The sequence below is a fragment of the Rhinolophus ferrumequinum genome, chromosome 7 (genome assembly GCF_004115265.2).
Source record: "Rhinolophus ferrumequinum isolate MPI-CBG mRhiFer1 chromosome 7, mRhiFer1_v1.p, whole genome shotgun sequence".
Classification (NCBI taxonomy): domain Eukaryota; kingdom Metazoa; phylum Chordata; class Mammalia; order Chiroptera; family Rhinolophidae; genus Rhinolophus; species Rhinolophus ferrumequinum.
In genome coordinates this window covers 84,946,373-84,963,588 of record NC_046290.1, presented here as the reverse complement: position 1 = coordinate 84,963,588, position 17,216 = coordinate 84,946,373, and the positions used below count along the sequence as shown (strand labels likewise).

The window sequence follows — 17,216 nt, the reverse complement described above, 5'->3', positions numbered from 1 at the left end:
CGCAAACACTGAATTAGCCAACACTGAGCCATTGCTCCTAGAAAAATAAAGCGCTAGGTGCCTGCAAGCCTCTGGCCAGAAAATTTTCATAAAATCAATACATAACCTTGTTCTAATATGTGTTTCTGTTTAAAGACACCTTGTTTTAGTATGTATGAAAGTCACTAACGCTGAACTCATAATCAACAGTACTGTAACTCATGCCTGAATAAGCTCATCTAACACACACTTTCTCCACCAGGCAACTCACAGCCTCTTTGAGCTGAGCAACACTAGACAGCCCTTCAGCACTATAATTGGGGGCATTTTAAACAGCAAAATCACCCAAAGTAGCACTAACTAGGCGCGCGAAAGTAAAACAAGCAGCAGAGCATCACCTTATTCGACTCTAGCGGGGAACATGCACAGCAGGTTACTCAAACTGTTTCCGCTCTGCGCATGCTCATGTGTGTGAAGGAGTGGGAAAGCACCAGGAATGCTGATCGGGAGGGTGACAAATAAATTTTAGCAAGTAGACAAATTTGCAAATACAGAATTTGGGAATAATGAGAGTGAACTCTAATTGATGAAGTGAATTTTCTCTTTAAATGTATGCCAGTTAAAGAAATCCGTAAGAAATGATAGAATTCAAGTATCATCATTAGGCAACTCCTAATGAATTAATGGAACTACCCAAGGATCATCAATTGCTGCTAACATCACAAAAAGAAAAACCACCTTTGATCTTCCTAATGGAAGAAAAAAAATTAAAACTAAATCTGATCGAACCTCTACATCTCATTACCAATTCACAGGAAAGACACGGGACAATGTTTTGACTCTTTCACTTCAAGAGAACCCATTTTTTTTATCTGATGTCAAGGGCAGAGATCATATTTTATTCAACTCTGTCTCCCCATTATCTATGATAATCCACAGCACACAAGAAATATTGGTTAAAAGTTTGCTGAATAAATAAGTAAATAAATAAATGAACTACCTCTTGGAAGTTTAGGAGAGGTAACGTATATGATCATCATCTGTTTTTCAAGTAAAAGAGGAAAGAAAAAAGTATGGGCAGGCAAGCAATTTATAGCTTGAAGACATAATACAAGAAGTAGAATAACTAACACCTCACAAATCAAAGTTCATTAATACCGTAATTTCAACTCTCCAAAACATAGCTATGAACCAGAAGAAAATAATTTACTAAAGGAGGTCACAAAATGCATATTCTGTTCATTAAACAATAAGAGCCCCTAAACTCCACTTTAATTTTAAAATAATTCTAGTAAGTTTACACTAAAAATCAAACTTAAAATGGAAAAACTGAGGTCAGTAGTAGAAATATGACACAACAGGGAAAGCGAAAAATCTCATACACCTCAATAAATTCACGACATCTCTGTATAACAGCACACTTTATAACTTATGTTCAACATGAGAGCCCTAAATCAGCAAGAAAAGAACTGAGTATGTTTAGAAAATAAAGAAAACAATACTACCTTATAAAGTTTATCATTTACAAAAAATTAAACTATTTTAGTATGAATTCAATCTTCTAATTTATCTAACAGGTCACTCCCTGATAATGCAGATAAATGAGAATGTACCTCAGAAAAGTCAACATTGTTTCACCTATGATTTCGTATACAAAAGTTACATTCTTTCTTCTTAACTACAGTACTAACTTCCTAATTTATAAAAATCAATAATTACAAGTAACAGTCTAGTGTAGGCAAAGGTCACAAATTTAAAAGGTTCATTCAGAGGTATTAACATTTGAGAAGTTTGATTATGAAGCTAATATTGTCCGCTCTCATCACAGAAAGGACTTAACAGTGTAACTGACAGTAAAATCATAAATAACCAAGTTAACGTCTACAAAATTCTAGAATGAAACATGAAACAGGTCACAGAAACAAGCTGAAAGTACAACCACTTCTCCACAGGAAGGATTTCCTTCTGCCCAGTCTAAACCAGGACAATCATTCTTTAGTCCCCAAAATGAACACCAGGGTTAAAGGCCACCACCCCCCCTTTATTTTTTTACATATCAGGGTTGCGTTACCTGAGCAAGAAAGCACAGTTCCATATAGCATTCTGAAGACTGAATTCACTGAAAAGTGAGGCTCCCCTAAATCTCTCTATGTGACAGATTTCCAGCAATAAAAATATGTTCAGAATTAATGTCATTGTCATGATATTCTGATATGCAATCAAGCTAAAAAACTAATTACTAAAAAAAAGTCATTCGATACAGCCAATTTAAATTTTAGGAATTGCTTATTACTGGAACTCATCTATATTGCTGGCAGGAATGCAAAATGGTACAGCTGCTTTGGAAAACAGTTTAGTAGTTTCTTATAAAATTAAACATACACTTGCCATCTGACCCAACAATTTCAATCTTAGAAACTTACCCAAGAGAAACAAACACTTAGATTCACCACACACATACACATACACACACACACACACACACACACACACAAACTGTACACAAATGTTTGTGGCAGCTTTATTCATAATCGCCAAAAACCAGAAACAAGTACTTCAACTGGTGAATGGATAAACATACTGAGGCACATCCATATAGAATACTGCTCAGCAGCAAAAATAAACTGATACACAGTATAACATGGCTAAATCTCAAATGCATTCTGGGAAGCAGAAACTAGATTCAAAAGGCTACATACCACGTGATTCAATTTATATGGTATTCTGGAAAAGCCAAAATTATAAACAGCTCAGTGGTTGCTAAGAGCGGGGAATAATCGAAGGAGTTGACTATACAGGGGCAGCACGAGGGACTACTTAGGGGTGATGGGATTGTTTTCTATCTTGATTTTTAGTTTGTGAAACTTTAAAAACAGGAAAAAGAACTGTTTAATATAAAAAATGTCTTACAACCAAATCATAATTAACTGAAATGCTCAAAATCTGGAATATTTCCTTTAACTAAAGTTTCTGCCTAGCCCATAAATGCATTTAATTCCAACTTCTGCCATTTACAAAACAAACTTTCTATAACTATTTCTTTATTTTAATCCTAAGTAACTGTTAGATGCTGTGTTTATTATTTTATTTAAATTAGGGCCTATTTGTTTTTGTCTCATACAACTGTGATGATGCAAACTAAACTGGTTTGGGATGAGTATGGTGCCTCGGGAGGCATTTAATCAAGGTTGTTACATGTTAAAATTCTCCCTGATAAAAGAAGATAAAATCATTAGTTCACTCATTGAACAAAGAAGTAATCATTCGAGGCCTATTATGTGCCAAACACAGGAACTACAAATGGCAAACGAAACAATCACAATCATATAACAAACAATAATACAGAGTGTGATACGGACTGCAAGAGAATTACAGCATTTTCAGAGCACATAGCAAGTGTACATAACCTAACCATGTAAATTCTAAATCTCCCATTAGGATCAATACCTTAAAGTGCCTGGTAATTGGTGAACTCAAAAACGCAGCTTAATTAAAGGCATGCACCACGGGGCTCACCATCCCATTTCCCTTCAGTGTTTAAAGATGGAAAGAAAGCAGAGACCACATACACATAACACTATCCCTGCACAAACCATACAATAATCACTCCCCTACATAAGGTTCTCTTAAGGGAAATACCAGAATATTCAGATTTATTTGTCACCTTTTTAGTAAGCAGGACATTTTTCCAATACAGAATACCATAATTATGAACTTCTCTTGTAGAGGAATATTATTTGGGATGGGGGGATGGGAATAAAAAAGAAAAAGAGAAAATAAAAACAGGATGGAGGGGGTGAAGTTGGTATAAAGATTGTGCAGTGAAATCTTAAAAACAAATTAAGGAAGTTTAAGGAAGCTGAAACAGAGGCACTGAGCCACACCCCTGCTTCTTTTCTGTTATGAAAAAGGAAGCCAGATATGTAAAAAGAGGGCAGCCTGCAGGTGCTCTGGCATGAAATTACCATGTACAGAGGTGAAATTATATAACCCCAAGGACTAAAGAAGCTATCCCAAAGTTACCCAAAGCATTCTCCATTTCAAGTATCCTAATTATATGAAGCTTCTAGGACCCCAGTGGGGCTCCCCAGGACCAGCATTTGAACTTCATGTCAAAAACCAGAAAAGTTTTCAACAACTATTAAAGAAACAAACACATTAAAATAAAGTACCTCTTGGTATGTATATATTTACAAGGGGGACTAAGGAAAATAAATTTACCAGCCTTTTACTGAAACTCCACCTTGGAGCAGTAAGATGCTGAGCAGCTTCCATCAAAAAACAAGGGGTAGAAGCAAATTAATGTATTCCACAGTTCCTTTTCCAAACTTCTTACCGTCAAACATGGTTCGGAATTCAGAATTTTAGGGGGCTTTTGACAGGTGACACAATGTGCATACACCATGTATTTTGTGACGCCCCTAAAGAAGGCAGAGATGGCACACAGAAGTCTGGGACAACACACTATTATCAAGCATGTACTATTTCTACAGTGAAACCTACAAATACAGAAAATAAAGCACATCAGTTCACAACAGCTTTCCTGAAAAAATTTAACGTGTGCCAAACATAAAAGACAAATGTTTAGTTTTCAGAGCAATTTCGACGTTAGAATCGTTGATAAGGACGGATGGTCCTATGAAACAGTACCCGTACTCCATTACTAGATATACGTGCCAAGGGTTCCTGGTCACCTCTTTATCCTGTGCTGATTTCACTGTGGTGTTTTGGTGAACGCAAAATAATTCTGAAAGTCTTCCATAGGTTCATACATAACATGTCCTCTATAGTCTAACCACTCTTAAATTTCTCTACCACAAAATGGACCAAGGCAGTTTGCAGAAATCTAACCCTTAAAATTTATAGAACTGGTAAATCCAATTTTGCCACCATGCAAAAAATGTTCATTGAATAAAATTTAACATATTGAACTCGTCATAAAATGGCTGGCTCTGATTGTGTCCCAAGAAAAATGCTGTAACAAATAAGGGTGCTCCTGACCTATGAAGTAGCATCCTATGAGTCAGAAAAAAAGACCCTGATTTGCATGAATGACAAGATACAATAACTAGAAAACCCTAGTAGTAGCATAGTGCATTTATATGGCAACATTTACTATGTACAACACATACAAACTACTATATACATTATATACTATAACTGAAGTAAACTATTTCCACTGAGGGGGAAAACAGAGAGTTCCTTGTCAACAATGGCATAAAAGAAAATAAAGCGGTAGAAGTGCACTTATATGAAAAAAATCATTAGGGTCCCTTCTGTCCTCATGTTCCGTGAAAAATACACCTCAGTGATATTGTAAATATGATAAATATTACCTAAACCTAAAAATTTTTGATTAGCAATAATTCTTATCTTCTTATTACTAATAACTTTAAAAATATGATTATTTTTATCATTTAAATTTCTTAAGATTTCCAGAGTCATCCAAACTGATGCCTTAATTTATTCTTGATAAATTTCCCTTTAATAAATTTTCCAAACGTCAAAAAAATCCTCTAATTTTGGTGCTATGCTTATCAAAAATTGCTAATGAGCAATGAATATAGTGACCTCACTAAGGATTCTGGGTATGAAACTATGAAGAGAAATCCTTTTATTAACCTGATCTTGCAAATATTTTTTAGGCATGTCTTGCCTCATTTTCACAACCCCACTGATTAAAAAGAACATGAAAATAAAAGAAAAGTGTGCTAACAGATGCATATAAAGAAGAAATCAGTTATTTTCAAGCGTGGAATCGCCTGTGAAAATCCTAAAATATATCAGTGCCCTGATCCCATCCTCAGATTCAAATATAAATCAGCATGGGTAGGGTCCCAATAGCCATCTTTTTTTTAAGCCCCCCAGAAACGTGAAGTAAGGGCTGAGAACCCTGGCAGACGCTGCCTTCTCCACAAACCCCTTTCTCTTACTTTTTTCTCTGACTTTTGGTAGGTGCTAGCATCGCAGCCCTACAGCAATGACCATGAGATGAGGACTATCTTTTAAACTGTCCATTTTTCTTCTCATTTACTCTGTCACAGGAAAAAAGTTACTAACTTTCAGCTGGAAAATTTTAAACAAGTGTATATAGCAAAATTTATTTTAGCTTATTTAATTATTTCATTCCCAACGCTCAGGATTTTATTTTTTAGTCTTCAAAAGACAGTGTTCATTAGTAGGTTATTTAGATAAAAAGCAGAGCATACAATAAGCATACAATATACAGTCCATTTATCCACTTTCAACAGATCAGCAGAAAATATTCAAAAGAATGATTTTAAAGAGCTGATTACATTTTGATATTTTGTTAACTACAAATATTTTCAGAATCTCAAATATATTAAAAAATTAGCCACAATATGCTCTGACACTCATACGATAGAAAAAGATCTCAATAATCTACCACATTTTAAATGAAAATTGGTATTACAAGACTCCATATCTTTAAGATTTACACTTTTCTTTTTTGTTCATATTGTTTTCAGATCCCTGTAACAAAAAGAAAAAATAATGTGTTATAAAAATATGCATCTACAAATACCCATTATTTTTACATGTCAGCAACAACAGATACCTACTAGTTTCACCTCCAAAACACTAGGCTATTTTTGCATGCCAAATTAGGATTTTATTAAAAGGCCTTGTAGCCATGTATTTGCACAGCATAAAACTAGTGGAATACGGGGAATTTTCTCTCTTCTCTCCTTATTAATTACCTACTATTTTTGCCCACCACTTGAAAGTATTCATTGCTAGAATATAAAATAAGTATTTCACAGAAATAAAAAGTAAACAAGACACAGACTGGGTGTAAGGGAAAAAACCATTCTCACTTCCCCTTTTACTAAAAGGAAACTCTGACTATAACTGTGACTCTATTATATCATACTCGAATACACGGCAAGTATACTACCTCAAGTCAAAAACAAACATGTTTTAAAACATAGATAATAATTACAAAATATTCAGAACTCCACCATTTTTATAAAGTACACTTGTATCAAAAGGTATCCTATGGCCAATTTCAACTTTAAATTTTAAAGTAAGTAATTTTACCAAGTCCAATTTTAAAAATAAGACTAAAGTACTGGCACACTTTATTCAAGGTAAAACACATGAAAGCAGAATTATATGTTAAAATCTAAGTTAGTAGAAAACATCCCACCCACCCCAGGATTCCATTTTCCACCCTCAAAAAACACAGATTTACTATTTTTTCTGATAGTAGAAATAATACATAATCATAGCTGAAAATCTCAACGATAAAGAGAAGTAGAAAAAGTGTGAAAATAAAAATCATCCCAAATCTCACTATTTACAAATATCTGTCATTAACGTAAATATCCTTCCAGGGGATAAATGGATTCATTCTGTTTATTAACAATGACAAGAATTACAACAATTAATTCTGCGTATTCTGTACATGTATCTCCGTATATATGTGTGTATATGCGCACACACAAATATATATCTACTCTTTCACATACACTGAAAGCAGAGAAATCTTTAAGACAACAACTTTCATGAAAATAAAAACTGATAAATTGTCCCAAGCCCTCACCCTGCTTCTGCATTTTCATTTAAACAATCCAGGTTTGAGGTTACTCTGTGTGTGTGTGTGTTGTTGTTGTTGACTGAGGGAAAATTAAAAGATCTGTCTGTTTACTTGTTTTACTTAAAAAAATAAACAAACCATCTAGCTAAAATTTGCCATAGCCTGAGAACACAGATCTCTGTACTAAAGGTATCTGGCTGAGCAATTTAAAAAAACTAGTACATAATCCTGAGCAAAACTGCAAAATAAACGATACATTTTCAAGGCCTCCCCACCTCTGGGTCAGAAAGAGAACCACTCTCAATTAGGATATAAGCGATCTAGCAACCACGTGTCACTTCAGCATTTCTCCCAACCTTCCTACGATTCATTTCAATTCTAAAATTCCGTGATTCCCCTGCCTCCCCATTCTCCTACCATTTTTTAGTTTTTATTCATTCATTCATTCATTCTGCTACTCTCAAGATGTGTAAAAACCTTCCTTTCCTTTCTATCTCATTGGGATTCCATGATTCAAAATAAACCCTTACTGTGATTGACAAACTCCCATTTCCTCATGCACTTATTCAGCTCTAGGTGTGACGAATAAAGAAATCTGATGAGATCAAAAATCAGATTTTGGCAAGGAGGGTGGGCGAGCACCAACTCAGAAAAAATTTTAAATAAATTTATAAATACAAATTTTTAATTCAAAGTTAAAATAGCTTTATGAGTTCCATGGAAAAAATATATAATCTTAAAACTTAAAGAACAGATTTTATTGATTCAAGCTCAGTCAATACAAAAATTAGCAATGTTTTTAGCTCCTAAAATATTCATACCTGGGCATATTTAAGATAGTAACATAGAAGCAGCTTTCTAATCTTTCATCTGTTACATCTGCACAATGCTTTTAAAGTTCAAAGTGCACTTATATGCATTATTTATTTTAATTCTCAAAACAAGTAGATGTAGTGGTCACTATTGATTGTCTCTCAAACTTCCACTTCCCCCATGTTCTTCCTTCCCACTATTTTTTAAATATCCTCCCTCCACCATGTAAGTCAGGGAAATGTGTCGCCATCCCCAATTGCAGGGGATATAACCTGATTAGTAAAAGCCAACCATGATAACCCATTTCCCCTTGTCATACCCAATTAGGAAGTACATATGACCTAATTCTGGTCAATAAAACATGAAGGGAAAAGTATGCTGGTAGGCTCGTGCAAAAGGTTTCCTGGCCAGTGCATGTCTAGATGTGATCTTGCTATCAGCCTGAGGATAAATCCAACACAGAGAGAAGAGCAGAGCCAAGAAAATCACAGAGAAGCAGACCAACGCTCTGAAAAACTAGCCCTACTTCTGTATTTCAGTGTTCCACTTCAGTAGATACTGTATTTCAGGCATTGTACTTTGGATATAACTTAACTACAGATTTTCATAAGTAGTATAATCCCACCTACCTTTCTTTCCCCAACTTGGGTTTCCTTCTCCTCTAGCTAAATGTTCTCCTTTCCACATGGCCGAGCTATGTAAGGCAAAGAGTGTAGCTACCATAAGTTGTTAGACCAGCATGCTTTGCAACAAGCACAAGCGCTCCTGGTACACATCAAGGGTATGGCATTTCCTCTTCAAGGGACCATTTCCTATTCCAGCAGTCCCTACTCAGGTTGAGGAGATGTTGGAATTATAAAAAGTCTCCTCTCCAACCCTGATGCTATATAAAAGCTGGAAGGTAGCATATGAAATCAGATGAGGGACCATATCAGGAAATATGTGAGAACCATAGACTGATCACATCACTAAATATTTAAACAATCCACCCTAAGGTATGAATGACTATAGGGTCAGGAATATCAAGATTTACTTCTTTTTTAACAGAGGGTGCTATTAAATAAATCTCTAAGAGAGAGTATAAACTAGGTGATATTTTAGAAGCAGAAACTCTCTTTAATATATTTCTCTTTAATATATTTCTATTAACCAACAGCTCAAATAAGTTAAAAAAGGGAATCATAAAAATATATATATACCAACATTTTATTGTAACTAAAACATAAAAATGTACATTCATAAGACAATTTTTTAACACAAGGCCATTTAAGTATGGGTCTATGGATTGTAATTCTATTTTATCTTTTTCTAAAAACCACACCCATAGTAAGTACATCACCTGTGATTCCCAATACCTGTTTCTTAAACACAGAAAGGCATCTCACTTAAAAACAATCTTATTGCAGAATCTTTTTTAGATTTTTAGGGTTTTTTTCTCCTAATCATTTAAAGTTATTTCACTTACTCCTATTTCAATTATTAATTTTAGCTACTCACATGTTTTCAGAGTAGCCACTGGTTCTCATATAAACGTCTTTTTGCCTTCACAGTTCACCGAATAATGTTTCATTAAACTACGTAATTACAACACCAAGTACAACTGCCATTAACAACTAGTTGAATACAAACACACGATTCTTCATAAGTACACAGTAACTGGTCGGAATAAAAGTTCAAGAACAAACTACAGAGTAGTAGAATGTCATTCAGGGATGTAGCATGGGCATCAAGCAGTAAATGAATGAAGAGTATCCTTTAATTTTTTGAGTGGGTTGAGTAGAGGTGAGTTAAGTGATCCATCTGTAAAACGCTATTCCTAAAAGTCTGTTTATTCTACCCACAATCAACCCTGTAACAAGTCATAGTATCAGCAACTTCCGAAACTGCTTCTATGATTCACACAGTGCCTACTGTATGCCGGGCATCACACCTTGGCACTTTCTATGAATTTTATCAATCTTGATGAAGGGCATAATCGCATAGTAACTCCTTTTTTTTTATTATTTTAAACATGTATTGTTTTGTGTGTGTGTGTGTGTGTGTGTGTGTGTGTGTGTTGCTGAGTTGTTCTTGAGATGGTTACAACACCAGACACAACAATGCCCTCAGAGCTAAAGAAAGCAGTTCAACACAAATCAGTTATATCAATGTAATAAATCTGAATACAGCTAAAAGGCTGGCATTACCTCCCTAAAGAAAAAAGCATTAGAAGTTTGTGTTCAAGAAAAAGAATATCATGAGATTTCACCTAATTCCAGTGAAAACTATGAAAAATGTGGAGATGATCTAGCCATACATGGATATAACTTAGCTATCGATTTTCATTAATTATGTGATGTGTCATTAGTACAGAAAATAACCAAAATGTATAGCATCTTATCTGCCAAATACATAACAATGAACTTCAAGTTCATTGTTAAGAATTCTTTCTGAAAAGTAAGATGATGAGCACAGAATATAACCAATCACTTAACAATAGTTCTAAGAACAAATCACTACACACATTCCTTAGGTCCCACAATAGGAGGAAACTCAAACATTTATAGTTTCTAAATCTCAGCTTTGAGAAGGGATTTGGAAAAAACTTGGCTAACAAGCAGCCTCTACTATGTCTCTAAAACTTATCTTTGCCCACATACCTTGCTCATTCCACATTTTCTGAGTAGTTCAGAAGCTCTCCAAAGTTTCTTTATATAAATGGATAATACACACTGGATTTCTCCACATTAAGAATCCCAAGTATGGTTCTGTCCTACAGATCAGCACAAACGTGATACTCTAAAATAGCTTAAGTTACTAGAACCACACTGCCTCTTGCTCCTATAGAATCTCTATAATTAAAGAACTACACATACCCCAAAACTGCTATTTCCAAAGAGATTACATCTTGAAACCCCAACACCTAGACACATACTAACAACACTAATCAATACCACTAAGTGTGTAATTGCTTGAGAAAAGACAAAAAAGAAAGATGAAGATTAGGAAAAAAAGATCACTAATGGTTTCAGACTTTGAAATTAAAAAAAAAAAAAAAAAAAAAAAAAACCTGATTTAAGTATGTACTGCGCTACTTCCAAGATCTTAAACATGTTGCTTAAACTCTCGAAGACTGTTTCCTATGGTCAAAAGAGAGGGGTTATATATACCACCTAATTCACAGAGTTGTCTGAACAGTAGCTTTTATGGTCCCTATAGTAGCCACTTAATAAACTGTAACAGGTATTGCTGTTATTGGGAAGTTCAAGATAACACAAATTAAGTTATAACGTAAGTCCTTTATGAAGACTAAGGGAAATAGTAAAAGCCATCAATCTTCCCTGTAACATGATCCTACCTGGATTTAAACACTGGTGTTGTGAGGGTGATATTTTTCTTAGCACGCCTTTGATAATGAATAAGTCTGGGGTTAAATTATTTTAGGATTATCTAGTATTTAAGACGACTGAAAGTCTTATACATACTTATCCGGAACTGTGGAAGTTTCTCCTTTTATCATCCCACTGTTATAGTCAACTCTCTTTGTGTGTAGACTCCTTACATTTCACTTTATCCATCGCAAATCTCTCCTTCAGAATATATTAACAATAATATAACTATCCAATAAACTGTTATTTTGTTTTGTTATTTAATATTTCAGCATTCCCTCTATGTAGTGTGACACATCCTTTTGAAGTCCTTTGAAACTAAACAACCACCTGTTCCATTCTGGAAAAACTCTGAACCAATAAACTACACCAGAATAACGATCTAGTCCCAGCACGGGGAGGGTTTACAGAGGGGACACAGAAAAGTACATGGAGAGACTTCCATTTATTACTGAGTCACATTTTTACAGTCTGGATTTATTTAATGTAAAACCAATTACCAGATTACCAGACACACCCATATTCAAATGCAAGCAAAGAAACATGACAAAGCCATGAATGAGCTTAGACTTTATGCTTTTCTCCATCAGCACGAATGCTAGCAAGGTAACTATTCTAATGTATTTCCTTCAACTTACTATCCTTATTTGCCTACCGATTCCCTATCAGCATGGAATCTATACACTTAGACCTTTATACCTCAAACTGACTCATTTTTAAATACAAGACATTCTGGACTTCCCTAGCCTGATCTCCACCTACTTGCATAGCTTCCTGTCCCACTAAGACCTCCTGGCACAGCAGCCTTATGTCCATTTCAACAGGCCCCGTAATACCCAACCCACATGCCTGTGCTGAGGTTGTTCTCTTCACCTAGAAAGCTACCCACCCCACACCCCCCACAACCCCCTACACACAGCCCGTTTTGCCCATCAAAATATTTTAAGGCCCAAATGGAGTGTCACCAGCTCGAAACTCATTCATAATTCCCCAGTCAAAAATTAGTCACACACACACACACACACACACAAACACAACATGCTTCCACGCATCTCTAATAAAGCCCACAAGGAGTGTTATGTTGCAATTGTTTCTGTGCAAGTCTGCTTTTCCCTTGAAGGGAGCTACTGAGTCTCACTACCCACTCTTCCATCCTCACCACAAAGTAAAGGTCTCTTGCACATTATAAGGATCCGAGTGGAATTAAACTATCCTTGATTCTAATCCTAGTCCTTTTATTTGAAGGAATAAATGACTTTCATGTTTTGAAGATTTTGTTGATAGTCAATGCAAATATAATGATGAAAATGTCAATAATTACATAATGCATTAATTTTTAAGTTGATGAATGCAGAATAGGTCAATGAGCACAATAAATCATCAGCAAAGACAATCATTTTCCAAGATCTCCCCCCAAAATCTCATACATATCAATATTAAAATTAATCTTTTCTGTCCCGCAATCTAATAAGAACTCCTTATACCTGATGCATATCCAGAAATGCAAGGTCCCTGAAAGCAAAAGTGCCTATACACTCTGCTAAGAATCTATGTCAAAACCACACAATTTATTTGCTAACATCTTTCTCCCAATGCCCATATAGTTTTCATCTTTTGTGCAACTATAAATGCTAATATAGACAAAATACGAAGATAATTTATCTTAGCTCAGAATACAGTTGAAGCAAATTTGGGGAATAATGATAAAATACACTAAGCACATCTCTCCACCCTTTTTCCCCCCAAAAAAGCTATAAAGAATGTCACAAACCCAATCTGATTTTTGGTGGAAAGTGTTTTCTTAAACTGGCCTCGCATCTCTTTAATTCTAAATCATCCTTATTATAATTTTTGTGATTGTTTTCTTCCACCATTTACTTATTTATAGGGAAAGCAAACATTCTTCAAAAATATATACGTGGCTTTAAACACTATTTTTAATTTTAAAAAGTATTCCAACTTAGATATAGTTTTACCATCTGTGGGCAAATGTCATTCATACCATAAGAACTGCAAAAGTAAAAGAAAGAAATACTGACTTATTTTCTTAACGTATTAAAAAATCAGGTTTTTAATTTTCCAATTCAAGTCGATGTTCTGAAACAAAAGGTTAAAATGAGGTCAATTACTGACCAGCCTTGGTACTCATTACAACAGAGTCAAAACTAATTCACACAGTGTAGCAACAGTAGCCAGCTCCCACGCAGACACGCTCTCCCACCCATTAACTTTTCCTCCTTCCCCGGGAGAACTGGAATGATCATAACACAGGCCTAACTACCCCCACCCCACGAGAACACACACCTTTCCATCACCACCGCGCAGCCAAGAAATGTGGGGGCTGTGGACCCAGAGAACCGACGCTTCTGGATGTCACTTCCCCTGCATGTGGGATAAACAAACAAACCAGCACCCTCACAGTAACCATGAGAGTAATTTTGTTCCCTCAACTAAAGCCTCGGTTAAGTTTCGAGCTAAGTCAGAAGCTCTGTCAAATAGGTAAATCCCCGCCCCCCGCTTTAAAACAAACACCCCAACGGGAAGTTTACCCCTGAAATGAATGCTGGCCCCTGACACCTTCTTCCAGAAGTCCAGTGCCGTCCTCCCTCCTGCCCCAAACCCCTACTCCGAAGGTGATTGTCTGGACACCATCGAGGAGCGCTGGGGACTGCACTCCCGACTTCAAAACCCCTCCCCAAAGCAGCCCCTGCCTTTGCCCAGCTCGCCCACCTCCCTCCCGTCCCCACTCGCGCGGCACCACTCGGGCAACTTCTGCAGCCAGCCCGGCCCGCGGCCCGCGGCCCCCTCCCTGCCCACCGAGCCCTCGGCGAACCTCGCCCCCGGCCGCGGCCCCCTCCCGCCCGCGCCGCCGCGCCACCCGCCCGGGTCCTCGCCCACTCTCCCCGGAGGCCCCCGCCCGCGGCGCCGCCCCCGCCGCATCCCACCCCACTCAGCCCCGGACCCCAGCCACCCCAGCCCACCCAGCCCCACCCGGGAAGGAGGGAGCCGCGGCCACCCCAAGGCTGCCGCCGGGTCGGGGCCGGCCGGCCGGCCGCCAAAGCGGAGGGGGCTTTACCTCAGAGGCGCGGCCGCGAGCAGCTGGGTCGGTCCCGGACGCGGGCGGCGCCCCCCCCGGTCGGTCAGTCAGCGGCGGCGGAGGCAGCGGCGGCGGCACATCACACCCGCCGGCGGCCGGAGAAGGAAAGCGAGCCACGCAGGGAGGGAGCGAGCGAGGTAGGGGGAAGGAACGAGCGAGGGAGGTAACGCAGCTCGGCTCGGACTCAGTCCCTGCACTGCTGCCGGTGGCTCCTATCGCCGCCTCTGGCCGAAGAGTCGCCGCCCGGGCCGCTGCTGTCGCCACCGATGCAGCCGGGAATGAATGCACAGCGGTGCCTCGCTTATCCGGAGGTCAAACATCCTACTGCCTCGGGCATCCGGATCGGCGCTGGACCCGGAAGTGAACACATGGAAAAAAAATAAAAAAAGGAAAGCGTCTCGGTAGCGGCGGCGGCCCCCACGCTGCCCGCATCAGCGAAGAGAGCCGAGAGAAGCCGAAGATTACACCGACGTGCTCGGATTGGTCGGCTCGCCGACCGGAAGAAAGGCAGCACGCTCATTGGCTGGCAAGGCCTATAAAGACCAAGCCATTCTTTCCTCCTCACTTCCTTACGGGTGGTGCGTGGGGGAGGACGCGGAGTAAACGTGGGTACGGTTATGTTTCTCCGAGTGAGGCCTTGGGAGGAGAGGCTTGGCGAGGTCTGTGGAGAGGACTGGAAGAAAACGCTCACATGGTTCAAAAGAGCTACTAAAAATTCCGCCGCTTGAGTAAGCAAAGAGCCTAAGGGCGCCATTGTGCCGAGGCTTTCCCGAGTGTGCCCAGCACAGCCCAGGTGCCCAAGAATTTCAGGGTCGGTCTAAGGGAATGACATCACTGGCTCGGATTCGCCCACTTTTTTGTAGCCCCACTGCTGTATCGGGTTCAGCGGTTCCACTTGTGAGTTCAGATATACGTCTGAACTATATAATGTGGTAGCTATTATCTCAGATTTTCAAATGAACCTCCTGGCGTTCCAAGAGGCCAAACATCATCCAAGTCGTCAGGTTGTAGAACACAAATTGGAACCGATGTTTTCTGACTCCACTTTCTGATCCTTTCCGATCACATACTAGGAAAGGCAGAAGATTGCATTCTTCCTCTCACTTGCAGTTGGTTAATTGGGATGAAGGTACGTCACTTTGGAAATCGCTGTGGACATCGATCCACCATGAAAACATTGTAGAGGACTCTGAAACTTTTAATTTTTAAAAAATTGTTATTAGTATTATGTCTAAAATCCGTTCAAAAGTCAGGCATTAAGATTTGCATGAAGAAAAACCGTAGCCTGGTGCTATGTTTAAAGATTTACTTATCAAACTTTTTTTTATATTTTTGATAACGCTCAATCAAAAACCTTGATATCTCTTTCACACACACACACACACTTTAAGAGTCTCCAATGAAACAGAAACAAATACACTTTAAAATCATTGAGAATTTATCTCATTTTCCCTCCCTGCCTTACCAGACTGTTAATGGGGTTAATGTGTAACTTCAGAGGGGTGGTTAGTGTGGAAAGATGCTGTTTTTGTTTTTGTTGTGCAACGTTGCCTTTTTTACCTCTCTCTTCACACTCTTTCCCAAACTGGAGGTTAAGAAGTGATTGGTATCACCAGTCTTAGAAGAGCTGTGATAGATAATAGGAGCACTGCTTCTGTGTTTATCACACCACCATCATTCTGTTAGAGACTCAAAAGCAAGTTAAGATGTATGCATCCTCAGCCTTGGGAATAATTTACCTAAGCAAATGACATCCCAAAGTTTTGATCTATCCCAGGACCCAATACTGTACAACAGAGTGAACCGTGTGTCACTAAATGGAGAAATGTCTGCAAACAGGAAACTCGAAATACTGCCATCAGCAGTCAACAAACCATTTTATAATGTTTGCCTCAAAAAACTGTTTAGGTGAAGAACACCTACCCACCCCTCAAAGTTCTGATACATGTTTTAAGAAATACACGGATATAAATGTATGGTGAAATCACATTTTTAAACTAGATGTGGTTTGGAATAAATATTTACATTTTTAAAGACTAGTAAAGATTGTTTTTTGGTTAAAATTTGGCCTGGAAGCTCCTATAGATTAAAACTGGCAATTAACCTAGGTAGGAAGCCAATGAAATTTTCATACCATTCTATTAACTTGTAAGAAAAAATTGGCAATATCAAAACAGCATACATCATTGAAGGAAAACTCAAACTATAAGTCATCTCAACCAAAACTCTTTGTGTTGTAGCATGTCTCAACATAAGCAGACATCATAATTTTCCATCTGCTTTATTATTTATCAGTTACAGTTAAGTTTTTGTGTCACCCCGTGTTTCCTAGTTCTGGCACTCTTCAGATATTTATATTCTATTAATAGTTGTCATGTTTTCCAAAGCAGTGTCATAATTT

General features: G+C 38.0%; 1 protein-coding gene across 11 annotated transcripts in view; it reads right to left on the bottom strand.

The window, feature by feature from the left end:
• Positions 1–16,742, bottom strand: part of CSNK1G3 (casein kinase 1 gamma 3) — a 103,887-nt gene extending 87,145 nt beyond the window's left edge. For 3 of the 11 annotated variants that reach the window (XM_033110594.1, XM_033110597.1, XM_033110598.1), the window contains exon 1: positions 14,795–16,740. The gene's annotated coding sequence lies outside the window, so the exon portion shown is untranslated. Of the gene's footprint in view, positions 1–14,022; positions 14,101–14,794 lie in introns of all 11 variants that reach the window. The other 8 variants (XM_033110600.1, XM_033110601.1, XM_033110604.1 and 5 more) reach the window with 5 other exon arrangements.
• Between the last annotated feature and the right edge of the window lie 474 nt (positions 16,743–17,216).